This window comes from Orycteropus afer, unplaced genomic scaffold (genome assembly GCF_000298275.1).
Source record: "Orycteropus afer afer isolate SDZICR_OR568_19922 unplaced genomic scaffold, OryAfe1.0 scaffold00289, whole genome shotgun sequence".
NCBI classification, from domain to species: Eukaryota; Metazoa; Chordata; class Mammalia; order Tubulidentata; family Orycteropodidae; genus Orycteropus; species Orycteropus afer.
The window spans coordinates 3,677,457-3,686,658 of record NW_006921876.1 but is presented as its reverse complement, the minus strand read 5'-3'; the positions used below and the strand labels follow the sequence as shown (position 1 = coordinate 3,686,658).

Here is a 9,202-nt window from a genome sequence, read left to right as displayed (position 1 = left end):
AAAAAAAAAAAAAAAAAAACCCTCAACATCCTTTCATAATAAAATTTCTCAGAAAACTAGGAATAGAAGAAAACTTCCTTAAATTGATACAGAATGTCTATAATACATTTAATGATAACAGATACTGATATACTTACTGGTTAAAGACTAATTATATAGAGCTATATGCATGCAAAAGCTGAATAATGAATAAGGAAGACCAAAGAAGAATTGATGCATTTAAATTATGGTGTTAGCAAAGAATATTGAATACATCATGGACTGCCAGAATAACAAACAAATCTGTCTTGGAAGAAGTACAGCCACAATGCTCCTTAGAAGCAAGGACAACTAGAATTCATCTCATGTACTTTGGACATGTCATCAAGAGGACCAGTCTCTGGAGAAGGATACCATGCTTGGAAAAGTAGAGGTCATTTCACTAACCATTGAAAAAGAAGAAGACCCTCAATGAGATGGATTGACATGGTGGTTGCAACAATGGGTTCAAACACAGCATCAATTGTGAGGATGGCACAAGACTGGACAGTGTTTTGTTCTGTTGCCCATATGGTCACTATGAGTTAGAACTGACTCAACAGCACCTAACAACAAAGATTAGGAACTAGGCAAGGATGTCCATGCTCATCCTTCCTATTTGATAGCTTACAGAAATCCTAGTCATCACACTAAGGCAAGAAAGAAAAATACAATTGCAGTGGTTAAAGTTATGTGTCAAATTTGCTGGGCCAGAATTCTTAGTGGTTTGGCAGTTATGACATAGGTTGTCAGTTATGTAACAATGTAGTCATCCCCCATGATGAGATCTAATATAATGTAATCACCTCCATGAGATCTGTTAGGACCCAATCAGCTGAAAGGGAGTTTCCTTGGGAGTGTGGCCTGCATCCAGTATATTTGGACTTTCTGGCAGTAGCTCTCTGGCTTTTTGCTCTGGCTTGTCCTCATCTGACCTTCAGTTCTTTGGAATTGAGCCAGCAGCCTGCTGTGTCACCTGCTGATCTTGGGATTCATTAGCCTCCACAGCCTGTTAGCCAGCAGCCTGCCATCTTACTTCTGATCTTGGGTTCGTGAGCCTCTGCAGCCAGTAGCTTGCCATCTTACCTGTCTGCCAATCTTGGGTTTATCAGCTCCTGAAGCCAGGAGAAGCCTCCAGCTTGACATCTTACTCATGGACTTGGAACTTGTCAGCCTCTGCAACTGTTTAAGCCATTTTGTTAAGATAAGCCTCTCAGTATATACACATATATAAGCTTCACTAGTTTTGCTTCTTTAGAGAACCTAGCCTAATACAACAGTCACGCAGATCGAAAGAAGAGAAATAAGACTGACTCTGTTCAAAGAGAATATGATTGTCTAAGTACAAAAGTCCAATGAATTTACAAAAAACAAAATTTACTATAGCTTATAAATGAGTTTAGCAAGGTCACAGGATTGTTGTTGTTAGGTGTCATCATGTCATCTCTGACTCATAGCAACCCTATGCACAGAACGAAACATTGCCCAGTCCCACGCAAACTCCACCATCCTTGCTATACTTGAGTCCATCACCACAGTCACTGTGTCCATCCACCTTACCAACCATGACATCTTTCTCCAGAAATGGTCCCTTCTGATAACATGACCAAAGTAGGTGAGACAATGTCTGGCCATTCTTGCTTCTAAGGAGCATTCCGGCTGCACTTCTTCCAGGACAGATTTGTTAGTTCTTTTAGCAGTCCACAGTACTTTCAGCATTCTTTGCCAGCACTACAACTCAAAAGTATCAATTCTTCTTTGGTCTTTCTTAGTCATTGTCCAGCTCTCACATGCATATGAAGAGATTGAAAATACCATGGCTTGTGTTGGGCATACCTTAGTCCTCAAGGAGACATCTTTGCTCCTCAGCTCTTGAAAGAGGTTTTTGCAGCAGATTTGCCCAGTGCTATACATTGTCTGATGTCCTGACTGCTGTCTTCATTGGCGCCAATTGTAGAACCAAACAATGTGAAGTCTTTGACAACTTCAATCTTTTCTCCATTTATCATGATACTGCTTATAGGTCCAGTTGTGAGGATTTTTGTTTTCTTTATATCGAGACATAATCCATACTGCAGACTGTATTCTTCAGTCTTCATCAGTGAGTGCTTCAAGTCATCCTCACTTTCAGCAAGCAAAGTTGTATCGTCAGTGTATCACAGGTTGTTAATGATTCTTCCTCCAACCCTGATGCCACGTTGTTCTTAATATAGTCCAGTGTCTCGGATTATTTGCTCAGCATAAAATTGAATAAATATGATGAAAGGATACAACCCTCATGCACTCCCTTCTTGATTTTAAACCATGCTGTGTCCTCTTGTTCTGTTTGAACAAGAGCCTCCTGGACTATGTACAGGTTCCTCATGAGTAAAATTAAGTGTTCTGGAATTCCCATTCTTCTCAATGTTATCCACAATTTGCTATGATCCACACAATCAAATGTTTTTGCATAATCAAGAAAACATAAGTAAACATCTTTCTGATATTTTTTGCTTTGAGCCAAGATCCATCTGACATCAGCAATGATATCCCTTGTTTCACATCCTCTTCTGAATCCAGCTTGCATTTCTGGAAGTTCTCTGTCAATATACTGCTGCAACAATTTTTGAATTATCTTCAGTAAGATTTTACTTGCATGCAATATTAATGAAATTGTTTGATAATTTCCACATTGTGTGGGATCACCTTTCTTTGGAATGAGTACAAATATGGATCTCTTCCAGTCAGTTGGCCAGGTAGCTGTCTTCCAAATCTCTTTGCATAACTGAGTGAGTGCCTCCAATGGAGCATCCATTAGTTGAAATATCTCAATGGGTATTCCGTCACTTCCTGGAGCCTTGTTTGTTGCCACTTCCTTCAGTGCAGCTTCAACTTCTTCCTTCAGTACCAATTGGTTCTTGATCATATGCCACCAACTGAAATGGATGAAGACTGACCAGTTCTTTTTGGTACAGTAACACTATGTATTCCTTCCATTTTCTTTTGATACTTCCTGCATCATTCAATATTTTGCCCATAAAATCTTTCAGTATTGCAACTTGAGGCTTAATTTTTTTCTTTAGTTCTTTCAGCTTGAGAAATGCTCAGCATGTTCTTCTATTTTAGTTTTCTAATGCCAGGTCTTTGCACATTTCATTATAGTAATTGGCTTTGTCTGCTTGAGCTGCTCTTTGAAATTTTCTGTTCAGCTCTTTTATTTTGTCATTTCTTCCATTTGCTTTAGCTACTCTCTGCTCAAGGACAAATTTCAGAGTCCCTTCTGACATTCATTTTGGTCTTTTCTTTCTTTCTCATATTTTTAACTACCTCCTGCTTTCTTCATGGATGATGTTCTTGATGTCATCCCACAATTCTTCTGGTTTTCGGTCATTGGTGTTAAATGCATCAAATCTATTCTTTAGATAGTCTCTAGATTTGGAAGGGATATATTCAAGATCATATTTTGGCTCTCATGGGCTTGTTTTAATTGTCTTCAACTTCAACTTGAATTTGCATATAAGCAGTTGATGGTCTGTTTCACAATCAGCTCCTGGCCTTGTTTTGGCTGAAGACATTGAGCTTTTCCATCACCTCTTGCCACAGATGTAGTCAATCTGACTCCTGTGTACTCCATCTGGAGAAGTCCATGTGTATAGCTGCTGCCTGTGTTGTTGAAAAATGGTATTTGCAACAAGTAAGTTGTTGGTCTTGCAAAATTCTATCATGCTGTCTCCAGGGTTATTTCTGTCACCAAGGCCAAATTTTCCAACTACTGGTCATTCTTCTTTGTTTCAAACTTTTGCATTCCAATCACTAGTGATAATCAGCACATCTTGACTGCATGTTTGGTCAATTTCAGACTGCAGAAGTTGATTAAAAATCTTCAATTTCCTCATCTTTAGTTTAGGTGGTGGGTGTGTAAATTTGAATAATAGTAGTATTAACTGGTCTTCCTTGTAGACATATGGATATTATCCTATCACTGACAGTATAGTACTTCAGGATAGATCTCTTTTGTGATAATGAATGCCCCTCCATTCCTCTTCAAAATTGTCATTCCTAGTATAGTAGATCATATGGTTGTCTGATTCAAAATGGCCAAAACTGGCCTATTTCAGCTCACTAATGCCTAGGATATCGATTTCTATGCTTTCCATTTCATTTCTGACAACTTCCAATTTTCCTAGTTTCATACTTCATACATTCCATGTCCCAATTATTAATGGATATTTGCAGCTGTTTCTCTCAATTCGAGTCATGCCACATCAGCAAATAGAGGTCCCCAAGGCTTTACTTCATCCATATCATTAAGGTTGGTTCTACTCTGATGAGGCAGCTCTTTCCCAGTTGTATTTTGAGTGCCTTCCAACCCGATGGGCTCATCTTCTGGCACTATGTCAGACAATGTTTCTGGGCTATTCATAAAGTTTCCCAGTAATGTATCAAACAGTATTTCTCTGCTATTCATAAGGTTTTCCCTGGCCAATTCTTTGAGAAGTAGATGGCCTCTTCCTTCTTCCTAGTCTGTAAGCTGCATTGTATCACAGAATACAAGGTCAATATTCAAAAAATTAATAGAATTTATATATACTAGCCATAAACAATTCAAAATCACATGTTTTAAAGTACCATTTCCAGATGCAACTGTTGGTCTCTCCTCATCTGGAGCAAAGAAGAATGAAGAAAATCAGTTATTTAGAAACAATTAGTTCAAGGATATGATGGACCACAGAGACCTCAATCTTCACAACCCTGAGACCAAAAGAACTCCATGGTGCCCAGGTACCAATGCCAACCACTTGGAAATGGATAAAAATTAGAGATCCTGCATAAAATGGGAGGAAAAACATGGAACAAAATTCAAAAACACAAAAATAACCAGAATTACTGGGCAGATAGAGACTGGTGGAACCCTCAAGACTGTGGCCCCAAGTTATCCTTCAGGCCTGGAACTGCACTCACTTCCATGGAATGGCTCTCAGCCAAACAGTAGAAAGACCTGCAAGCAGAACACTTACCCCAGAAAGATGCACCCATCTACCCTAGGGAGATGTACTCTTTAGATCAATCAACCATGAAACATCAGAAGGGCAGCACTTGCCTAGAGGAAAACTTGGACAGAAAGGAATGCACAGATAAGAAGGGCAAAGGGAAGGGGCTGTCACAGGGAGGAGGAGATAGGAGGTGAACTTTTTATTACTGGGATTGTAATTGGGGCCATGAAACCAAATGTTCATGAACTGCTGAGAGTAAAACGAATCTCCTTTGTAAATATACACCCAAGTCACAATAAAAAAATATATATATTTTTTAAATAAAATAAAGAACCATTTCCAATAGCATTAAAAATGAAATTTGTAAGCATAAATCTAAAAAAAATATGCAGGATCTATATGCTTAAAACTATAAAAGACTGATGAAGTAAATCAAAGAAAACTAAATTCATGGAGAGATATACCATGTTCATGGATTTGTCATCATTGGGTACCATCAAGTCAGTTCCAACTCATTTCAACCTTATGTACAACAGAACAAAACACTTCTGAGTCTTGTGTCATCTTCACATGGGGATGCCTTAACCCATTGCTGCAGCCACTGTGTCAATCCATCTCATGGAGGATCTTTCTCTTTTTCACTGATGTTCTACTTTATCAAGTATGATGTTCTTCTCCAGTGACCAGTACCTCTTGATAACATGTCAAAGTATATGAGATACAGTCTCACCATTCTCACGTCTAAGGGGCATTGTGACTGTACTTCTTGCAAGACAGTTTTGTTTGTTCTTCTGGTAGTCCATGGTACCTTCTTCCTTTCTTTTTTGTTGTAAAATCATTTAATTCTGTTCTCACGCATTATAGCCAGTGAGCAGCACTGGAATGTGCAGTGGTCGTGGATCACTAGAATACTGTGCCTGTAATTGCTATCTAAACATACATCTGTATCATCATAAAAAACTGTGCTGCTGCCCCTTGTGTCTCACAGGTATAAAAAGTCATAAATATTTACACCCTTGTTGCATTCCTTACATACAAATATGGGGTCCAGAAAGCACCCCCATTGCAGGTGAGTGGAGGTCACTGCTGCAGTTGGAACCTATGCACACATGATGCCCACAGTGGGCAAGGTGGAGGTGATCTGAGGGGCTGGCAGACAGTTAAGACAGGACCTTGTCCCACCCTCTGGGTTCCAGCACTGGAGACAGACAGAAAACAGAAAAAATTTTGTCCACAATTTGCAGGGGTGTGAGGGGCTGAAAAAAGTGTAAGAGCTCTTTTACCCCTAGGGAGATTACAAGTTAGATGTGGAATGAGGCCATGGAGACCCAGTGCCCAGTCTGCTCCCTGGGAATGGGATCCCTGCCTGTGATGTCCCTCAGTTACAAAGAATAAAAGTACACAATACAAAGTAAATATCATAAGGTGGATGCTTAGATACATTTATACCATCTTTATCTTGCTATAAAAAGTTACTCAAAACTATTTATTTTGCATATCAATGAAGAGATTAGGATATTTGTTCAACTGGACGTATCTAGGCACAGCTGTCTGCAACTGCACGTGCAATACAAGAAGGCCCAGCCTGGCAGCCTCCAGTCTCAGCTGCAAGACCAGCACCTTGCTGATGGGGGTCTGCAGGGAGGGGGTTATCATATCACTTGATTAATAGAACGAGCAGGGGGTGCCTGCAACTCCACAGGCATTGGTTCATGATGGCCATGGAGCCTGTGGCCCTCCCCATGTCCCTCCACACCAGCCAGGCGGCCCCCTAGACACAGGGTTTTAAGGCACAAGGAAGCCAACTTGTGGTTGGAGCCCACCCTGGCCCAGGCCACAAGGCCGTGGTGGTGGCAGGTCGGGCTCAAGAAGGCACCGCTATGAGACCTGAGGGCTGGAGGACCCTCCGCTCTTTGAGTGAGGCACACCCGTCAACACAAGGTTAGAAAGTGAATTAGATTTAACTTTTTTAAAAACAGGTAAACTGATTTCTCTCTAGAAAAATAAAATCTCTCATCGTAAGGTCACCTCAGCTGCGTTTTAAAGCGTCTTTTCTCTGGAAGGATGGAAGTGGTGCGGGTGCTGGGCTGGCGGCTCCGCAGTCCGGGGCGTCCTAAATGGTGGACTTGGAGAATGACACCTGCAGGTGGTGGTTCTCACCAAGGTCGTGGTTGTGCAGGCAGATGAGCGCTTGGATGGCTTCCTTCACCAAACCCTTCTGCATCAGCGCCATCTTGCCATCCTTCTGGAAGAACTTGAACCCTTTGACCATCCCTTTGCTGCTGGAGAAGAGAATCTTGAGGTCGCCTTCAGATACTGAAGGTGGGATGTTGGAGAGATGCAGGGTGGCTGAGGGCGGGAAGATGTTCTGGAAGTGTTTGGAGCCAGGCTTCTTAAAGTGGTGCAGGGATGAGTTGCCCTAGTCCTTGGTGAGGCCCTAGTCTTCCTGGCCCTTGAGGGGCAGCTGCATGCTCTGGTGCTTGGACAGAGTGATGCGCATTGGCTTTACATGCAGCTTGTGCCCATTGAGGTAGTTCATGGCCAGGTGAGACGGGAGCCATCTGCCCTAGGGCATTCTCCTTCTTGTTGAACAGGACCTTCGCACACTGCATGTCCCCATATATCCCAAAAAGAATAAAGAGGCTTTGGGATGTGATTCTCTGGGTTAAGGTTGCTGACCAGCAGGACCGACTTCCCTGCCCCTGCCAGGCCAGGGAGAGTCATCCGGCCTGCTGCTGCAGCCACCACAGCTGTGGAGGGGATGGCCAGAGAAGCCAGGGCACCGTTGATATTGGGAACAGAGAGGCCTGCAGCTTGAGGAATGGCAAAGGTGTGAGGGAACCCAGCTCCTGCGTATTGGAGAGGTTGAGATTATACCAGGTGCACTGAAGGCTGAGGCCATGGTCTGGTTCAGAGAAGGCTGGCTGTCCCCTGCAGTCAGGTCAGGGTTTTTTTCGTTGTATTTGACATCAAGGCTGGTGAGCTTGGAGAAGTCAATGTGCAGCATGCAGCAAGCATTGTAGATGTTCTGTCCATCCAGGGACAGCTTGGCATGCTGGGCACTCATGGAGTCTCCATATTGCAGAAGCACCTGGAACTGGTTATTCGTGGTGAAGGTGATGATATTCAGAAATGTGCCAGACTTGGAGAAGATATGGTGGAGCACGTCTAGCATCACAGGGTAGAAGAGGTTCTTTACGATGACCCGCAGCACTGGGCCCTGGCCTGCCATCACCATCCCAGCATCCACGGCAGCAGCCAGAGGCGGCTGGGGCCAGGTTTCCTGATTGGACTGAATTCACAGCCTGCACGGCTGCCTGCACTTGTGCCTGGTTGGACAAGCTGTCAGTCTTGAGCTCCTTGTGGTTGGAGAACTGAATGTAGATGGGCTGGCCATGCAGCATGACTGCCACTGAGGTATAGTAGTTGACTACGGTGTTAGCCTCCTCTTCTGTGTTCATCTCGATGAAGGCCTAGTTCCTCCCCTTCAGCATTAGCAGGCTGGTGTTCTTCCCAAAGGGCAGCCCCATGGAGATGACCTTACCCTTGGTGATGTCACCGGGCAGCTTGCAGATGTGGACCATGCAGGATGGGGCACCAGAGCTCCTGCTAGTCACCTTTGAACTTCCTTCTGTCTTTAAGTTGGCTGCAGAGGCAGAGTTGCTGCTCATTAAAGGGACCCATTGGTGACACAGGTAGAGAAGAGCTCTTCAGATCCCTGCTTTGTCCCCACTGCTATGTCTGGGACGATGCTGTCCATTACACACAAAGGAGACCCACTGGGGATTGAGGGGAGGCACCAGAATCAGTCTGTGGTACTTTCAATTTTCTTCACCAACACGACAATTCAAATGCATCAATTCTTCTTTAGTCTTCTTTATTCATTGCTCAGCTTTCTTATGCATATGAGGAGATTGAAAATACCATGGTTTGGGTCAGGTGCACCTTAGAACTTAAAGTGACATATTTGCTTTGTAACACCTTTTAAAAAAGGTTTTTGCAGCATACTTTCTCAATGCAATATATCATCAGATTTCTTGAAAGCTGTTTCCATGGGCAGTGATTGTGGATCCAAGTAAAATGAAATCCTTGACAATTTTAATGTTTTCTGTTTATCAGAATTTTGCTTATTGGTCCAGTTGTGAGTATTTTGTTTTCTTTATGTAAAGGTGTAATCTATATTAATTACTACATAAGACCGTAGTATTTGA

At 42.6% G+C, this 9,202-nt stretch overlaps 1 pseudogene; it reads right to left on the bottom strand.

Annotated features, from left to right (window-relative positions):
* Positions 1–7,104: 7,104 nt before the first annotated feature.
* Positions 7,105–8,751, bottom strand: LOC103205511 (annotated as a pseudogene).
* Between the last annotated feature and the right edge of the window lie 451 nt (positions 8,752–9,202).